This window comes from Mustela nivalis, assembly GCF_964662115.1.
Source record: "Mustela nivalis genome assembly, chromosome: X".
In the NCBI taxonomy this organism is placed as follows: domain Eukaryota; kingdom Metazoa; phylum Chordata; class Mammalia; order Carnivora; family Mustelidae; genus Mustela; species Mustela nivalis.
The window spans coordinates 49,755,447-49,775,838 of NC_139040.1; the positions used below are offsets into that span (position 1 = coordinate 49,755,447).

Consider the following 20,392-nt stretch of genomic DNA (forward strand, 5'->3'; position numbering starts at 1 on the left):
GCAGAGGAGCCTCGTGGTTCCCCTGGGCTGGTTCTGTCCGCCGCAGAGGAGCCTCGTGGTTCCCCTGGGCTGGTTCTGTCCGCCACAGAGGAGCCTCTTGGTTCCCCTGGGCTGGTTCTGTCCGCCAAAGGGAGACCTCGTGGTTCCCCTGGGCCGGTTGAATTTGTATTTTCGGTTTTGTACCGAAATCGCGCAGCGTCCTTCTTGTTAATTGTTTTGTGTGTCTTGCTTATTGTCCTTGGTGTTTTCTTTGACTCCGAATGGAGGCCAACAATGTATGTCTTCATGCATGTCTCCATGTTATGTCTTTAAATGTGGATATATGTTCCTTGTACTGGTCATGAAGGTTACATTCTGTTTAAGGGGACTCTGGCTTTATTTCTCTCTGTTTCTCCTAATAGATGTGGGGGGCTTCTCCCTCACTCAGTTCCCATGTAAATGGCTATTACTGGAGCCAACTGGGGTTGGTCTAACTCGAGACAGAGACTATAAGGAATATTCCCAAGCAGCTGCCGAAACTCTCTTTGTTTCGGGGAAGTTTCCTTGGGTTCTCTGGCCTGACTTGGACTGCCTAACCCCTCCCCCCTTGCTGGTGGGAAAGCATGGCCTCTGCTCCTCTGTTGGGGCTTATGAGCTCTAAAACTGGTAATCTTTTCTCTGCCTCCTGGTAGCACTTTGTTTCTTCTGTTTCCCCCTTACGTGTTTCTGTACCAACGTGTGTGCAGCCTGCATGACTGGCCTCTAGATCATGCACCACGGCTCCTTCTCTCTCCACTGTAAAGGAGCAAGAAGAGCACCCCTGGACCTAACACTCCCCACTCCAGATCTTCCCACGCATGTCTCAGGTAAACATTCAAAGTGGAGTGGGCCCAGGTGGAACGTAAATCAGTATTGGAACTAAGTTAAGTTTGTTGGTTTAATTAAGAAAGACGTGTCTTTTAAGTTATCAGCAGTAAATGTGAAACTTCAAAATTTACTGAAGGTCAAATAAGCTTGTGTTATTTGTTAAAATTTGTTAGCAGAGAAATGACTAAACTGATGGTTAATTGTCTATCTCAAAGTTCTAATGGGTAATTGCTGAAGTAGCTTTCAAAGTCTTTGGTAACCTGAAAGTTTTAAAGTTTTGCTTGGATGACAAATGGAATTAAATTGTGGACATCTAGGTCTTAACCAAACAGGATAAAATGCTAAGTCGTTAAGTACTGAATGTAGGTTTCTGCTTTTGACTTCTTACTGCAAAGAAACTAAGAGTATTTAAATCTGCTGGTAAGCTTGTTTTCCACTTAACTGATTCATAAATTTGCCACCTGAAGAATTCTGTTGTAACAGTTCACAATTGGTTAATATCTAAAGGTGTTTCTAAGAATACAAAGTTCTGCTTAGTGTAACTAAGACTGATGGAAATAAAAGGAAACTCTGTATGTAGGAAAATAGGAGATATGTAGGAAAGATTTAAGGAATGGGAATACATTTTGTTGAAGGTAAAGAAAGATAATTTTGTCCTAAATGAGATGGTTGTTTAGAAGGAAATGGCTTGGGACAAACCTGAATGCAAAGGAAAGTTGTAGGTTTGTGAAGGGAAATCTTCAGAAAAGGAATTTTATCTATGGTCAAGAAAGGATTAAGATTGAAATGAATGGGTTTTAAAGGTACATTGGTACAAGACTGAAATTCTCTGTTCAAAAGGACAATGTTTTCTTAGATCAATTGATCTGCTGTTAAGAAAATGTAAATGGTTTTTTCTTTGCCTGCCCAGAAAAACGAGTTTCTATGTTCAGTTTTATCAGGTGTTTAACATCCCTAATTATATTTAGGCATGTGCTTTAAAACTTTCTAAGATTTTAGCAAATGTTGACAAGATTTAAGTTGTAAATCTCTTTAACTCAGGTTAAAGGTATGGGAAGTTGCTCATGAAGTACTACTGAACCAATGATAAACCTTGGGTTACATTTGGGAAAATGCTATAACTATTCTAGAGATTCTACGCACTTCCTAAAGTTTAACGTTTTGAGAGATCATCGCTTGATACTGTAATTATGGAAATGTTATGTATCACAGAAATAACCTGATTTCCTTGCAGCTAAATTGTAAACTCCTGTGTCTCTTTAGCTCTAACCATATCCATTCTGAGTTTTCGTCATTTATAATTGTTTTAATTCTCTGGTAAAATGAGTTTTATCTTCAAGGAGATTCCTATAAAGGACTTTTACAGATATTTGATATGCTTGAAAATCCTAAAACTGAAATGGGTAAGAATTTCCAAAACTGACTAAAGCCGCATTCACCAGAATTAGTAATATGGGACTAAATGAACTAAAAGATGATAATGTTATGTCTCTTACTGTTTTATCTTTGAACATTGCTGGTTCTCTCTACTGTTTGCTCTTACAGACTAGGGATACTCCCTCCTAGTTATCTGTAACTTATAGAGATGTAAAAGTGCTCATTTGTAAAAGTGCTCAAGGCATTCAAATTTTCTCTATCTGAACCCTCTGAAACCAAAAGGTCTTAGTAAGTATTCTTTCTTCCATGGCAATCAGTCATTTGCATAAGTTCAATAAGAATCTGTTCTCCTTGTAACAGGAAAGAATTGGAAACTGGTTATTTTACCAAGGCTTTGACTGGGATGTCATATTTGAAAAGACTCAGATATGACCAGACAGCTTTAAGGAACTAAGGTTGACTTTATGAAACCTGGAGCCATAAAGCCCCTCGGGACTGTTGGCCTGATACCTTGCTTACAGAGTTCCCAGCAGCCCCACCAGGTGAGTAAAGAATGTCACTCCTTGGTAGGTACAGTCTCGGAAGAGGAATTCGCCCAAAGGCATTGCAGGCATGCCTGATGGCAAGTACAGGGCTTGGCTTCTGGCCCGGAGAGGCTACTAAAAGTTCAACCTAGAGATTCCTTATACAAAGTTCCAGCAAAGCAGATTCTAAAAGATCTATTGATCACAGTCACTGTTCTTGCTGAGCTTATGTAAATAATTAGGCCAAGTTTGTTAAAACTGGACTTGTTTCACAAGTGAATTAGTCCTGATTTGGCTATCTCTGGAAATGAGGGTTATTTTAGAGAGAAAAATTGTTTTAGTAACACACCTTTATGAATGTTAAATTCTAGATTTGATTGTCTTTAAATGTTTACCTAAGCTAAACAATTTGAGATAAACTTCAGAGAAGTTGTACAATCGCTTCTTTAGTCAATCTTACTGTTTTGTGGGGATATTAGCAGACCCCACGGCACATGATGAAATAACTGGAATAATGAAATTGTCTAAAAGCCAGCATACCGCCCTCCATAGGATTAACTATGGACTTGTGGAGATAATGGATGACCCTACTTTCTTTATGAGTGGATTGGATGATCCATGAGGGACTCCCCTTATCTTTTGACAAGTTTTCTCCCACTTGACAATGATCCTCTGTAATCAGGATATTGTTAAGGCTGGACCACTCAAAGGTCGTCTTATTGGTTTCATCCCTTAGTCATATTTATCCTAGAGGCCACCTCTGTTGAGGTGCAATTGCAAACAGATGTTTTAGCTAAGCATAGAACAGCCCTCCTCATAAAAAGAGCCTCAAAGCTCACTATAAAACAGTCCCTGACTGTAATGACTTCACATCAGGTCCAGATTTGTCTTAGAAGCCAAAGGCCACCAATGGATGATGGAGGCCGACTTATTAAATACTGGGCTACACTAACAGATATGCCAGAAATAATACTTAAAACTTGTCAAACTTTAAACCTAGTTACCTGTATGCCTGAACCTGACCACTGTACTTCTTTCTCTATAGAGCAAAAATGTTCAAAAGTTATTGATCTTGCTTACTCTATTTGTCCAGATTTAAGATGCCCCTGTTAAAAATACGAATGACAGTTGATTTTCTGATGTCAATAGTTTTCATAGAAAGAATAAGAAAAGCTAGGTGTGGCATAGTGCTCACTAGCACTTTGCAATTGCCAAAGTCTAAGAATTAACATTTATACTGACTCCAAATATGCTTTCCTGGTACTACATGCCCATGGAGCTATTTGGAAGGAAAGGGGATTGCTATCAAGCCATCACTCCCCAATCCAATATGGGCCGAAGTTCCAAAACCCTCCTCATCGCTATACTAAGGATGGCATATATCAAATCTGGGATACACATCTGTGACTTACACCCATGATTGGACAGCTCAGTCAGAAGGCAGTTTTATGCTGGGAACAGGAATCATACGAGTGGTACTTGGGCAAATAACACATGATGTCTAGGATGGCTCACTAGAAATGTGTTCCCAAGTAATAGTACTCCAGGCTACTGACCAGTTTGCTACTGATTGGGCAAGGTGACCTGGCATCAGATGGCCAGCTCCAAACGGAACCCACTGGAGATGTGGAACCAACCTGTGGCCCTGGCTTCCTCCAGGGTGGATAGGTCGCTGTACTTTAGGATTTGCCTGGATCTATGGGCGCATTACTAAAACCATTACAACTCCAGCTAATCTCCCCAACTTGAAACAAAGATGGACACAATCTGTTTTTAAATGGTATGATCACTTAGCATCCATCTTTGTTCCATCTGCGGGACTAGAGAATGTCATGTGGCATGTAGAAGCCCTTAATAAATATACTACAAAGGCACTCAATGATTCACTAAATGGCATCTCCCTACTTAATACCGAAGTGTCACAGACACGCAGGGAAGTCCTACAAAATAGGATGGCTTTAGATGTCCTTACAGCAGCCCAGGGTGGCACATGTGGAATTATCAAGACAGAATGTTGCGTATACATCCCAGACTATCACAAAAATGTCACAGGAATAATAAAGGATATGAACACCCAGATTAAGGCCCTACAAGATCCTTCTCTCTCAGTAAATGGTTAAGTTCCTAATTTGAAGGAGGACTATGGCCGAATCTCTTTTTCGGGCTTTTCATTCTTATCGCCTTATTAATCTTAATATGTTGCTTTGTTCCATGTTTCTCTACTTGGTGCCGAGACTCCATTGCTACAATGACTTCTCCACGACAGACGATCCTTGTCGCGCGCAAGGACGCCTCTTCACTGTCAGCGCTGGATTCAGCTGCCTCCACCTTTGTAACTCCCTTATGTTCCTACCCTGATCAATATTGACCCTGCAGGTAGGGACAGCTCTACGCCCCTATTCAGCATGAAGAAGTTATAGAAGATGAGACCTTCCACCTTCAACCCCCTTAAAGATTTCAGGGTCAAGATTGTTCAGGGGGAAATGAAGGAGCAGGAGGCTGGCTGAGGAGAAAGCAAAAGCTGGCGCCTTGCACCCCACTTAGAGCAGGAACAAGACGAATGGATATAAGATTCTATCCATGATAAAGAAAAAGGGGGGAATGAAAGACCCCTGCCCTGAAAAGTCCCCTCCCCTGGAAGATAGATAGGATAACTAACCGCTTGTTTGCTTTTCTGTGAACCGCTGGCTTTTAGGCGTAGATTAGGTTATTAATTGCGTGACTAATTGCTCTTTTGCCCTTCTGTAACTGTTTCGCTTATAGAAATAATAGAAGACGCCATGATGGCATTCCTACCTTCCCCCTTCTTGTTCCCCCTCCCTGCCTCTCTCCTCCCACGCGCGGGCCCTCAGAACCAATCATGTTCCCCCTTCCCGCCTCTCTCTTCCGCGCGAGCGGGTCCCCAAAGCCAATCAGCAAACTCCACATATGCCTTTTTCAAAAGTTCAAACTGTCAACCAATCAGTTGCGCCCCACCCAAAACTTGTTTGCACCTGTCTATAAAAATCCTGCACCACCCCAGCCAGGGGTGCTCAGCTAGCAGGAGCTGCTGACCACCCGCAGGCGCACGCTGACCACCCGCAGGCGCCTGCGTAACAATAAAGAACCTCTTGCTGATTGCATCCAGTGGCAGTGTTGGATTCTTGGGTAAGGGGATCCGCGGGTCTTTCAAAGGAAAAGGGAGGTTTCAGTAGAACTTTCATATGCTAAAGAGGACCTATAAGATACCAAATACTGAAGGAGCAGGAAGCTGGCCTTGCCATTGTCAAGGTCATTTTTCCCTTTTTAGCAAGCTATTAACATTAAGATAGCTGGGAGAGACCTAAAGAATGTCACATATGTCCTACCCAGGAATGGGGGTGGGAAAGATTGTAAAGTGTCACCTTTTGCTTTGTCTTCAGCCAGACTTCTGTTCCCTTATCAAATAGAGCTTGACTCAGGGTTCAAACTCAAGACCCTGAGATGGTGACCCAAGCTGAAACCAAGAACCAGACACCCAACAACTGAGCCACCCATGCACCCCATAATTAGAGCATTTTAATATCAGAATAAGAAAAAAATAAAAAGAAAAAGGAAAGAATAAAGAAAGAGGGGGAGAGAAAGAAAGGGGATGGGAGGGAAGTAGGAAGAAAGAAAAGAAAAGGAAAGAGAAAGAAAGGCATCCAGCAATGAAAGAACTAAAATTCAAGGAAGAAAGGGACAGGTTTATAAGACAAGGTAAAAGGGATTTAAAATGTGGCCTTACTAAGCAGGGATGTGATAACAGTTTATAAATGTTTGAATCATATACTAAAAAGAGGAGGAGGAATTTGTTAAGTAAGAACAAGAAGGGATAGTATTTAAGAGAATGTAATTGACCAAATTCTCATTCCCTATAACTCAACCTAAGAATTTCTGTTCTGTATATTGTATGCACCTTTTGCCCTAAGGGATGTATTGTGATCTTCTCCTTCCCAAAAGAGGCCTGAGAATCACTGAGCATCACAAACATCATTAATGTTTGTCTTTGTTCACACACACTCTTCTGAAGCGGTACAGAATACATCACCTGAAAACGTACCTCTTTAACATAAGCATTATTTTGAGCTGATTACTTTTGAATCTGCAGACACAGAAGAAACTCTGAAAACAGGGTAGAAGTGCCCTTTTGTTAGGGAAATTTGCATTTATAAGGGAAATCTCCATTTGTAAGGGTGTCTGTCTCTCTCTCTCTCTCTCTCTCTCTCTCTGGAAGATAAGGATAGGATGACCATAAATTGTGGGAGAATCTTACCAAAGGAAAAGGCACTGAAATGCCAATTGAATATTACCCTCACCTTAAAAGACCACCAGAGACGTGAGTCAAAGCCAATCAGCAAGGGTCGTTTATTGCAGGTTCGAACCTGGACCTCTGCGGCGCTCGTTGCCGATAACACCGAGAGGTCCAGAGCTGGGTCGGTGCAGGATTTTTATAGACAGATACAAACAAGTTTCGGGTGGGGCTGCCTGAGGAATGCTACACATACGGAGGGGAGCGGGTGAAGGGGGGGTGCAAGGCGCCAGCCTTTGCTTTGTCCTCAGCAAGCCTCCTGCTCCTTCAGCACAGCTTAAATCTGCAAAACAAACCTTACCCTCATATACTGAGCTTTTCCTGGTAACCTCCCATAACTGCCTCTCCACCCACCCTGACATTTTTTTTTCTCCTCTTTAGATAAAGATGATATTTAAAGTGGTAGTTTGGTCCATTTGGGAAAATTTTACTTGCTGTTCCTAGGTCTCTCCCCATGTATACAGGAGGTATACATTTTACCAAACATCTGTCCCTTTTCTCTTATTAATCTGTGTTTATTACAGATGGGGTCTCAGCCAAGAACATAGAAGGGTAGAGAAAATATTTTTCCTCACTTTCACCTCCTGGGAGTTACCCAGGCCAGTGTGCCTGTCATGACTTCTACATCCTTTCCAAAATTAGAGCCTAGACTCCCACTTCCCCAAGACAAAGACCATGGCCTCAATACCTTAGGGGTATTATAGAAGAATCTTCATTGAAGCTGAGAGGCTGAGAAACTGATTGGCAATAGGGCCATACTCTGGCAAAACTGACAGTAGTAATAATGAATGATAGTCAGAAGAAAGGCAGACAGGGACAAGGGGACCCATCCTAAGAGGAAACCACACTTAGAAGGATTTTATACCACCCTGGAAGGAGCCCTCCACCCTTTACCACATGAACAACTACCTGATAGGTAGATGGGCATATGGACAAAAATCTGATTGGGTGACAGGTGCATGAAGTATTCATCATATTAAAACAGCTGACCAAGCCCATAAAAACCCTAGACTTAGAAACTCCAGTGGCAACACTCTTGGGCCCCCTTCTTTGGGAGCTTTGTACTATTGATCAATAAACTCTCCTTCAGCAATCTTTTGTTCTACCCCCAGCTCCAGATTCCCACACATCTCATAAAATTTAAGGAAATCCTCCCCATAAGGGGGCAAAAGGATCAAATAAGCAACATCATATATAGAATGTCTTGATATGTTAATTCTGAGAGCAGGGTTGGTGATCACTTTAAAAGAACATTGTGCTGGGGCACCTGTGTGGCTCAGTCAGTTATGCATCTGCCATTGGATTAGGTCATGATCCCAGGGTCCTGCTCAGCAGGGAGTCTGCTTCTCTCTCTTCTGCTCCCCCTGCTTTTGCGCTCTCTCTCTTTGTCAAATAAATAAATAAATGATCTTTTAAAAAAAGAGCACTGTGCAGAAAGAAAAATGCTTAAATCAAATGCAAGAATTACACAGTTAGAATTTTAGACACTGAGGAACCTGAGTGCTAAGCTCTTTAAAGGAAGAGGAACACCATCAGTAAACTTCAGCTTACCACATTAGTCACCTTATAAAGGAAGAAAAATAATTTTCCCCTCCCCTTTTAATTTCTTGGCAGAAACCCCATAATAAAAGACAAATTAACAGAAGAAAAACAGATAAATCTGATAACATGTATACCTCCTATCAAAATGGGAGACACCCAGAAAAACTAATTCCCCAGATGGGCCAAGCCACCACCTTAAATATCATCTCCAGCTAAAGACCAAAAAAAAAAAAAAAAAAAAAAAATGTTTGTATAGGAGGAGGCCAGTTATGAGAGGTTACCAGGAAACACACAGTAGAAAAGGGTAAGGTTGTTATGCAAAATTAAGTCTGTGCCTTTTACACTGATAAAATTATTTTGTGATTTATAGTCATCTCTCTTTTCATGATAGAGAAAGGGAGACACTCTTACAAATGGAGATTTCCCTTATAAATGTAAATTTCCCTAACAAAAAGGAAACTCCTATTCTATTTTCAGAGATTCTCCTGTGTCTGCACTCTCTCAAAAGTAATCAGCCCAAAATAATACTCATGCCAAAAAGGCATTTTGAGGTGACATATTCTGCTCACCTTCACCACATTAATGACCCTAAACTGCAGCCTCCAAATCCCACACTGATCAAAGATAACTGAAAATACCTGGATACTGCCATAATAGTACCCTCTTTGGCCCCCTGATAATTCAGAAACATTAACCTGTGAGAGATTTACATAGCCCACTTTCTAAGGGTCTGTCGTAGCAGGATGGCAATTTGTAACTTTATTCAGATTTAACTAAGGATCCACATATACCACCTGTACTTTCCTTCCTGGTCCTTTTATGGTTTCCGGATAGCTCACTTTTACTATGGACCTCCATGAGCTTAGAATGTTGTTTAATCAGCCAAAAATTCCTGACTGAGAAAATTACTAAGTTTGAAAATGTGGCCTAAGTAGCATAACTTAAAACTCAAGCTAGACTGACTGAGAAGTAGAAATGCAGAGTAAGAGACTAAAATACACCACTTGATGAACAGCCTGAATCATTGCTGGGTCTCTTCCATCTATATGTTTTATATAATAAGGTAACAATATACTTTCCAAGGAATTTCACAATCCCATAGAAGATTCTTTTTCATTGACTTTTAATTCAGGCTTAATATAGAATATATTTGAACATCCTCCTGTCAGGCAAATAGTGTTTCTATCAGAATTGGATAAAGGATTAATTTCTAAGGATAAGAATTGCTATAGTGAACCTCTGTTGCTTTTGTTTGTCCAGCACCTTTTGCCTCCTTTACTTAAGAGTAGAATCCTTCTTTCCTATGGGGAGACATAGTCCATATGACTAATCTTGCCCTGAGCATGGGGTGGTCTTGTGACAAAGGAGTTGTTTATGTCCCAAGTCTGTCCAATCAGAATACCATTTCTCTGGTCCCAGTAGCTGGTTCAAAGATGAACACATGATTCAAATCAGGCTAGCTAAGGTGCTTCAGTTGAAATCTCTGCATACAGGTCTAGGGTGGCTGATGGTCATCCTGCCATGTCTATGGAAGGGAGCTGTATGAGAATGAAAGCAAGCAGAAGTAATGTATGAAAAGACAGAGTCAAAACTAGGTATAGTTGTTCCTTGAGTTCATTGAAATCCTTCTTTGAATTTACAGGTACATAACTAATAAATTATCTCTCTCTCTCTCTCTTTTGCTTAGGTTAGTTTGTATTGGGTTTCTGATACTTATAACCAAAATATTTCCAAATAATACATTTCCGTATTTTACATAAGAAAATGAATTAAAGGGGCATCTGTGTGGCTCAGTGGGTTAAGCCTCTGCCTTAGGCTTAGGTCATGATCTCAGGGTCCCTGGGATTAAGCCCTGCATTGCAGTGGGCTCTCTGCTCAGCAGGGAGCCTGCTTCCCTGCAACCCCCCCCCCCCCGCCTGCTTCTCTGCCAACTTGTGATCTCTCTGTAAAATAAACAAATAAAATCTTTAAAAAAATGAAAATTAATTAAATATAGAAAAATGCCTTATTTTTTGTAATTGGTATCTTTTTCAGAAGTAAGTAACTGCTGTGAATCAAATTACATAAGGATAGTAGAATACGCCAACCAAAATATGCCTCTTTGGCATAAGGATTATTTTGTGTTGATTATCCTGAGAAACTGAAGACATGAGAGAAGCTCTGAAAACAGGGTCCCTTTTGTAAGGGATATTTACAGTAGAAAAGGGAACTGTAGGAGAAAGACAGAGATTATTAAAAGTCACTTTTTACCTGAAAGACTTATCTGCATAACAGGAACAAATTTTGTTTAGCATACATTTTATTTTCTCACATTCCTGTCAATTGCCTTTCTCTCTTTGAAGTTCGAGACCCCTTCTCTTTCTTTTCCCCAAGAAGGTATATAAGCTTCAATCCCATGGCTGCCTTTTGAGTCTTATATCTTAGTGGATGTGCCATACCTACTTATGTGCAGACATAATTTATATTGGCTCTGTTTCTCCTTTTAATTTTTTTATTATATGGGGGGAGGATATCTCAATCAAGAACCTAGAAATGCAGAGAAAAAATTATTTTTCCTCCCCTACACATACTACAGATAATCCCTAACTTACAATAGTTTGAATTATAAATTTTCAACTTTACAGTAGAAGTTGTATTTTGAGTTTTGAATTTTGGCTCTTTTCCCAGACCAGTGATATGTAATTAAAATACTCTCTTCTGATGTTGGGCAGTTGCTGAGAACCACAGTTCCCAATCAGCCACATGATCATGAGGGTATATAACCAATACACTTACAACCATTCTGTACCCATACAACCATTCTGTTTTTCACATTCAGTATAATATTCAATAAAATATATGAGATAGTCAACATTTTATTTATAAAGTAGGATCTGTGTTACATGATTTTGTCCAACTGTAGGCTATGTAAGTGTTCTGAGCATGTTTAAGGTAGACTAGGCTAAGCTATGGTGTTTGGTAAGTTAGGTTAGTTAAATGCATTTTCTACTTACAATATTTTCAATTTAGGATGGTTTTCTCAGACATAACCACATCATAAATTGAGGAATATCTGTATGTCAAAAAAATACATTGTAAAAAGTAGATTTCTTGAGAATCTTTCATAGTATAGTTTGTTTGTTGTTGTTGTTAAGGAAAGACATTATAAACCAATAAACCAAATGGAAAGGTATAAGTAACTCAGTGATCCTGAGAGAGCTACTCAGCTGGCTTTCATGATCCTGGAATGATAACAATGACTTTAGTGATTTTGTTACTTTCTGGGTTTAATTCTTACCCTTGTAGGTTTAGAAATTTAATTTAGTGAGTGCATTAAGATAGGATTTGTCCCTCAGGGAAGCATTAGCATTAAGCAAGCTTACAAAGACTAAAATACAAAACAAAAAATGCCAATTGATAATGAACAATGAGAAAGACACACATCCATTGGACCAGAATCCTTGTACCATTAGTCTTTGTATTTTGTTCTTTGGGGCAGAAATTCAAATTCTGAATCTTCAGTCCACCTGTGCTTTTTATAGGCCTGTGGTAGAGTATATATAAAATTTGGAATTAAACATCAGTGTGAACAAATTATTGAACTTTACATAAAATTCTGGACAAATCAAAATACATACAAATACTGCTTCCTCCTAACATGGCATATATTGCCTGAATCTGATTAGGATCTGAGCCCTTTGTATGAGACATGGACTCTTCAATATATTAGAATCTTTATTGGGACCTTTTTTTCATTTATATCCCTTTCCTAGCCTATACAGGCATTTGAGTTTGATACATTTAGAAAGAAAAGCTAAACATGAGAACAATAAGTTCATTCTTCCTCCCTAGCCACACAGATCGGTTCAACAGTGGGAATGTAAGTGAAGCCAATATAATTAGAATGAATCTCAGGAGTTTTTCTGGGAATACTGGGACAAAGATACTCACTGTTATTTTCTGCTGAATATGACAAAGAAGGCAGGTATGTCTGGGTGCTGTTGACAGCCATTCTGAGACTATATAGAAAGCAAGTCTTATGATGGCAAACTACACCAAAGGAGACAGCAGAGATGTCAAAAGACATAGGGTTGTTTGGGACTTGATAGAGCTGCAAGATCAAGACTTAAAGCTACACTGGAATTTTCAGGCACATAGGCATCATTATTTAAACCAGTTTTATTTGGGTGTAAAGGGAGCACAATATGCCATCCCAAAATATGCTTTTGGGGCATAAGTATTATTTTGGGTTGATTATTTTTGAGAGGTTGCAGACACAGGAGAACTTCTGGAAACAGAATAAAGGTTGGCCTTTGTTAGGGAAATCTATGTTTACAAGAGAAATCTTGACTTAGGGTTTCTCCCTTTCTGTACTAGATTATTTAGTTGATTAATTCTCTAGAAACTCATGAATGGAGAAGTTAGCCACTTAAATCTACATAACAACCATACACTTGTCTACAGTGTTTTTTGTGATATCATCCCATAAATGAATCCCCCAGTTCTGAGTATCTTTTGTCTCTATCTGGAAGTGGTATCTAGGGTGGTGGTTTGGGCCATTTGGGGGAGTTATTTAGTTTTCCTGGGTCTCTCCCATTTGTATAGGAAGTATACATGATATTAATCTTCTGTTTGCTTTTCTCCTATTAATTTTTCTTCTATTACAAGGGTTTCAAGGAAGAACATAAAGATAAAGAAAAAATTATTTTTCATCCCTTGTAGGAAATTTGCCATAAAAAGTATTCCAATATGTGAAAGATCTCTTTTCCCCAATAGAATATCTAGCAAAACCACTGTTATTCATTAGAGTATGGCAAATCTTTTAGAAATCCTAAGGAGGAAAAAGATTAAGAATTACTCCTGTAAACTTCAAAATATAGTAATATTAGTGTTCATTTACTTAATTCCACCTTTATGAGATTGTACCTAGTTTACCTGGGTTAGAATTTTTTCTCTTCCAGGGGTACCTAGGTGGCTCAGTGGGTTAAAGCCTCTGCCTTAGGCTCAGGTCATGATCCCAAGGTCCTGAGATCAAGCCCACAGAGTCCTGGAATCAAGCCCCGCATCAGGCTCTCTGCGCAGCAGGGAGCCTGCTTCCCCCTCTCTCTCTGTCTGCCTCTCTGCCTACTTATGATCTCTATCAAATAAATAAACAAAATCTTAAAAAAAAAAAAGAATTTTGGCTATTCCCAAACTCTTCAGCCTTCATAGTGAACCTCTTGCTGTGTCCGCACATGACTACTCGTATCTCTTTTATAAAGATTTAACATTTGAGTTCAGTTACATTAATCCAGTCTTCAAAGTTTATGTGAGATAATTTATAAGCTTATTCTTTCTCTGTAAATAAGAGGAATACGTATGACTGCATTGGCATATAATCTACTTACACAGAATATTTTTAAATCCAGGATTATATCTGTTATGTAAATAATTATTTTTTGGCAGCTCTAAGAATCTGAGATATAGATAAAAATCAGTAAAACACAAAAAGATCCTTTTTAAATATTTTTTATTTGTCAGACAGCGTGAGAGCATAAGCAGGGCAAGCAGCATGCAGAGATACAACCAGGATCCCTACTGAGTAAAGGGCCCAATGCAGGGCTTGATCCCAGAACCCTGGGATCATGATCTGAGCCAAAGGCAGATGCTTAACCAACTGAGCCCCCCAGGCATCCCCAAAAGATCTTTCTATGAAGCCCAATTACATGTAATAAAGTTCTTGCAAAAATGTACATTGCTTCTATCAGAGGGCTCACCCTCAGGGTCTTAAAGCTGTTTGCTTTTATTTTGTAGAGAATTTGAAAAAATCCTGATTTATTGGGCCATAAAATTTACTAGTAATAAATCAGAAGTGCATGGGGAGGTGGTATTGTTAGAACTAAGCCCTGGAAGAAAGGGAGGGAAAGAGGAAGGGAGAAAGAGAGACTAAGAAACCAAAGAGAGAGACTCAGAAGCCACAGCATTATCATTGAGCCAAAGAAGCTCATATACAATAACTGAATCTGAAAGCAATGTGATATCATACACAGAGTAGTACAAACACTGGTATTCAATTTGATAAGCCTAATTAACCTGAAAGTTAAATTATGTTCAATAACATTTGTTTAAGAATACATATAACTATGCTATGTATTTTAGAAATTTTTATTTCTTCTCAAAGAATTAAGCCATAGTTTCCAAAGAAATATACTTTGGTTATAACAAATAACATAGTTTGGGCATATATTAAGAGCTAAATATATAAGATCCTTGTAAATACACTTTGTTTTCTTCTGAACACCATGCCTATTAAATGATAATTTGAGTGTGTGTTTGTGTGTGTGTGTAACTTTTGGGAAAAAAAATCATTTATGTAAAACATTATTTACCTACGAAAAAGTTGTTAAGATGACCTTATTTTCAACTGTAAATTAGGACCTATAACCTGATAGAAGATTTTTCTCCAATTCATAAGCATATTTATGTGAATAGTCTTGTAGATGCATAAAAACAAAATAATTACCCTTGATTTGAAAATAATAAAATGAGATGATATTAGGCTGTCCAAAAGAAATACTGGAAGTGTTCTATATGTAATATAATCCCTCACCAATCACAAAATTTCCTTAAGTAAAATTCTACTATACAAGAATTTACCTTAGCATAACTTCTAGGGCCACAAGGATTTGGTTTATGTTAATCAGTCCTGTGAAGATAATTTTAAAGAAGGGAACATGGAACTGGTAAGAGAAAAAAAAGTGGCAAATGTTGTTTAAGGAAGAATAAGGGTTTTACAGTGTAGCCATAAGAAAGAAAACTTGAACCCTGGTCGTGGAACTGCATTAGTTAGCAAGGAAGGAACTAAGATATATGAAAACTTTCTCTAGGATCATAAAGGCAGCTGGAAACAAGGAGGTAACTACATTGATTTTTTAAAAGAATCTTAAAATCAGAAAAACACATAACATTTAGTTGGAGGGAAATATCTACACTCACACACATCAAATTGTCAGTAGGGATATTATCTACAACAAAGCAAAATATTTGAAGGAACATTTGAAGACATTCAACTTTGAAGAAAGTTAAACATTTAACTTTGAAGAAAGGCCAGGGGTACAACCGAATTTTACTGGCCTGAGGTTTGGAAGTCCCTGTTTTAGGGGAAAAAAAAAATTATAAATACAAAATTAGATACAAAACGCACGGCAGTCTGAATCAAATGCAAATAAATAGTCTGCTTTTGCAAAACTTAAAAAAGTATAACCACGTGAACAAACACATTGCTATTGCCCCTTCCAAGATTTGCAAGTTTTTCCTAAATATGAGGATCCCTGAAGCATAAGCTTCATTAGTTTCATGGTAAATATACTTCTGAGGAAGGTAATTGTTTACATGTCCAGAAAGTAAGTAATGATAGATATAAGTTAACTATATAAAGTCATTTATTATTATGTATACTAGGGTTAGCCAAACTCTGAAAATTGAGGACACAGTCTTTCAAACTGCATAATCTGCCCAAGACTTCTGAAACCAACTGCAAGGGAGCCACAGTCTAACTACAAACTTGAATGGCACAGTCCCCAAGACTCCTTTTACTTTTGACAACTGCAAGTTATTGGGAATTCCCAAAAACCCTCCCCAAGTTTGATAATTCACTGCAAAGACTTAAAGAACTCCCTGAAAGCTATTATACTCACAATTATGGCTTATTATGAAAAAGGGGCACAGATCCAGGAAGGGACTCATAAGGCAGGGTGTGGGAGGATTCCAGATGCAAAACTTCCATTGTCTTCAAAATGTATTACCCTGTCATTATCCGTGTATAACAATACACATGGAGTACTGCCAGCCAGGGAAGCTCACATAAGCTTTGTGTCCAGAGATTTTATTGAAGTTACATTACATAGGCTTGATTGATTGATTGATTGCTTATGTGGTTGAGCTCAATTTCCAGCAACCTCCTCCTGTCCACAGATCGGACTCTTATCACATGGTCTGAGAAGCTCACAGTAAGTCATTTCATTAACATAAACTATCAGGTGGGCCCGAGGGATCCACCATTAATACCAAAGACATTCCTATCACTCAGGAAATTCCAAGGGTTTAGAGGTTACCTTCTAGGATCCAAGGACTAATGCTAGACCTCTCTTAGGACAAGGACAAATTCTTTACTACACAGTAAGAAATACCATTGATGTACTCTTTAGTATTCTTCCAATTTTATTTTTATGAATTTTTAAATATTCATAAGGGTTTATATCTGTTTTTGTTGTTGTTTTTTTTTTTTTCTTCTAAGCTTATAAACTCCTCATCTTCATCATATTTCCCTGGTAATGGGAGAGAAAATTATTTTGTCAGGGTGATTTAGGTCATCCCTGCAAAATGTGACAATTTACAACTTTGAAAAAAGTCAAAACTGGATGAATTGATTTTACTTTTGTATTAACTTTTGCAAATGACAGCAATACATTTAAAAATAAATTTAAGGAAGGGAATTGGTTGGCTCATGTGACTAGAATATAGAATATCTTGCAAGCCATATCTTACTTTAAGAAGAAGTGGAATCAGAATTTTTGAAAATATTATCAAGACTCAGTTTCTTCCAGTTACTCAGATGTACTTTGACCATCAAAAATGACCATCATCAGCTTCAGAAGTTCAGTCTCACAGTCTACCAGGAATAAAAAAGAATGACATGTTCCTATTCTGGATATTTCATATAAATGCAATCACATGATAAGTGGCATTTTGTGTGACTTCCTTCAGTTAGCATAACGTTTTCAAGATTTATCCATATTGTAGTCTGAATAAGTTTTTCATTCACTTTTATGCTAGAAAATATTCCATTGTATGAGTATATCCCATTTCCTTTATCTATTTATCAGTTAATGGACATTAAAGACTCTTTTTTACTATTTTTTAACTTTTTTATGAGTAATTTTTTACTATTTTTTACTGTTGGTTTTTTTTTTTTTTTTTTAACTATTATGAGTAATGTTGCTATGAACAGTCCTGTACAGTTTTCATGGAAACATACGTTTTCAATTCTCTTTAGTATATACCCAAGTGGAATTGCTGGGTCATATGGTAAATCTACATTTACTTTTGTGAGAAAGAGCCAACATATTTTCCAAAGCAGCTGAGTCATTTAAAAATCCCACCACCATGAATTCTGGAACACTGAAAAGAAATTAAATTTAATTTAAAATAAGTAAATAAAATCCCACCACCAATGTTCAAGTGTTCAAATTTCTCCTCATCCTCGACACATTTCTTATTGTCTGTCTTTTTTATTGTAGTTATCCTGATGGGTGTGACGTGGTATTAGCACATTGGAGTTTTAATTTGCATTTCCCTAATGACTAATGATATAGATTATATTGACCATTTGTGTATCTTTTTTGAAGAAAGGTCTGGATACTGTTTACTAGTATATTTTTTTTGAGGAATTTTGTGTCTATATTCATAAAGGTTATTGGTCTACAGTTTTCTTGTGATAGCTTGGTCTGGTTTTGATATCAGGAATACTGGCATCATAAAGAGAGTTAGGAAGTGTTTATTCCTCTTTTAAATTATAGATGAGCTTGTGATGGATTGATTTTAATTCTTTTATTTTTTGAAAGATTTTCTTCACTTATTTAAGAGAGAGAGAGAGAACACGAGTGGGGTTGGAGGGAGAAGGACAGAGGGAGAAGGAAAGGGAGAATTAGATTCCCCACTGAACAGGGAGCATGACATGGAGCTCAGTGAGCATGACATAGAGCTTGATCCCAGGAACCTGAGATCATAAGCTGAGCCAAAGACAGGTGTTTAACCGACTGAACCATCCAGGTGTCCCCAACCAATTTGTATCTTGACATTTAATGCGTGTTTCTTCTAAAGCTCTTTCTTGTATCCAGTCTCAAATTTCTGCTTTTTAATAGAAATATTTAGTGTATTTAGATTTAAAGTAATTATTGACATGGTTGCACTTAAGTCTGCCATTTTACTATTGGTTTTCAATTAGTTATACTTGATTTTTCTTTCTCCTTTCCTGCATTCCTTTGTGTTACTATTTTTACCTTATTTTAATTCCTCTATTGTCTTGTAAGATATATTTTTTGCACTACTTCTTTTAGCAGTTGCTCTGGGGATTATATCATACATCCTACACTATCACAGTCTCCTCTGAATGATTATTATATTACCACAGGTAAAATATATTAATCTTGCAATGAAATATTTCATTAGTTTTATTTTAGTTCAATAGTTTGAGTGTTGAATGTGCCTGGGTAAAATTCTGTGTGTGTGTGTGTGTGTGTGTGTGTGTATTTACTTACTCTCTTTCATTGAACATCTTGGAAATGAAAGTAAATTTTTTTTTTCACCAAATTTAGGAAGGTTTTGGCAATTATTTCTCCTAATAGTTTTGTCTTCCCATTCCTCTCTCCCCACTTCTTCATTTTGTACAATAATTCTGTAAGTGTCTTTATTTTTCTTTAATTTTTTTCTCTCTCCTTTGGATTATATAATTTTAATTTATTTATGTTCAAATTAACAGTATTTGCTTTTTGCCATCTCCTACCTGTTATGGATTGCATCTAGTGAATTTTCAATTCCATTACTATACTTTCGAGTATTTAATTTCCATTTTTTATATAGCTTTATTTCTCTGTTGGGATTCTTATTCTGTTCATTAATTAATTCCATTTCTCTTTTATTTCCTTAAATACACTTTTTTTTAAGATTTAATTTATTTATTTGACAGACAGATCACAACCAGGCAGAGAAGCAGGCAAAGAGAGAGGAAGGGAAGCAGGCTCCCTGCTGAGCAGAGAGCCCAAGATCCCAGGACCCTGGGATCATGACCTGAGCTGAAGGCAGAGGCTTGGCGACCATGGCCATTGCTGCTATAAACATTGGGGTACAGATGGCCCTTCTTTTCACGACATCTGTATCTTTGGGGTAAATACCCAGGAGTGCACTGGAAGGGTCATAAGGAAGTTCTATTTTTAATTTCTTGAGGAATATCCACACTGTTCCCAAAGAGGCTGCACCAACTTGCATTCTCACCAACAGTGTAAGAGGGTTCCCCTTTCTCCACATCCTCTCCAACACATGTTGTTTCCTGTTTTGTTAATTTTGGCCATTCTAACTGGTGTAAGGTGATATCTCAATGTGGTTTTAATTTGAATCTCCCTGAGGGCTAGTGATGATGAACATTTTTTCATGTGTCTGATAGCCATTTGTATGTCTTCATTAGAGAAGTGTCTGTTCATATCTTCTGCCCATTTTTTGATATGTTTGCCTGTTTCGTGTGTGTTGAGTTTGAGGAGTTCATTATAGATCCTGGATAGCCTTTAACCCACTGAGCCACCCAGGCACCCCTTGAATACACTTATAATAATACCTTTGAAGACTTGTCAATCATATGTAACATGTAGACCCATTTTGCAGTATGTACTATTGATTGTATTTTTTTCCTGAATGTGAGTTATGATTTCTGGTTTCTTTGCATTTCTATAATTTTTTATTGGACATTGAAGATAATATATTATGATGATTCTGGATTATATTGTGTTCTGAAGACAGTTTTTCATGTCTTTCATAGGCTATTAACTCATAAGGATTCAAACTGTAAACTCTGTCTCTATCATGGTGTGTACCTCTGATATATTTGTTCATTTCTTACAGTTTCTTGCAGCTACTCTTTTTCACCCTGGTTTCCTGGTAATTTCACCTGCACCTGCATATCTTAATAGTCAGCCAAAGATTTGGACATGGTTTATACCCAGATATTGGGGCCCACTTTCTGTGTACATCTCTTACTTATGAGGTTCTTCTGCCATCTTTGGGC

At 37.9% G+C, this 20,392-nt stretch overlaps 1 long non-coding RNA gene across 1 annotated transcript in view; it reads left to right on the top strand.

Annotated features, from left to right (window-relative positions):
* Positions 1–5,286: 5,286 nt before the first annotated feature.
* Positions 5,287–20,392, top strand: part of LOC309855567 — a 1,258,688-nt gene continuing 1,243,582 nt past the window's right edge. Inside the window, exon 1 of the long non-coding RNA XR_014306867.1 lies at positions 5,287–5,371. This is a non-coding gene — a long non-coding RNA (uncharacterized lncRNA). The remainder of the gene's footprint in view (positions 5,372–20,392) is intronic.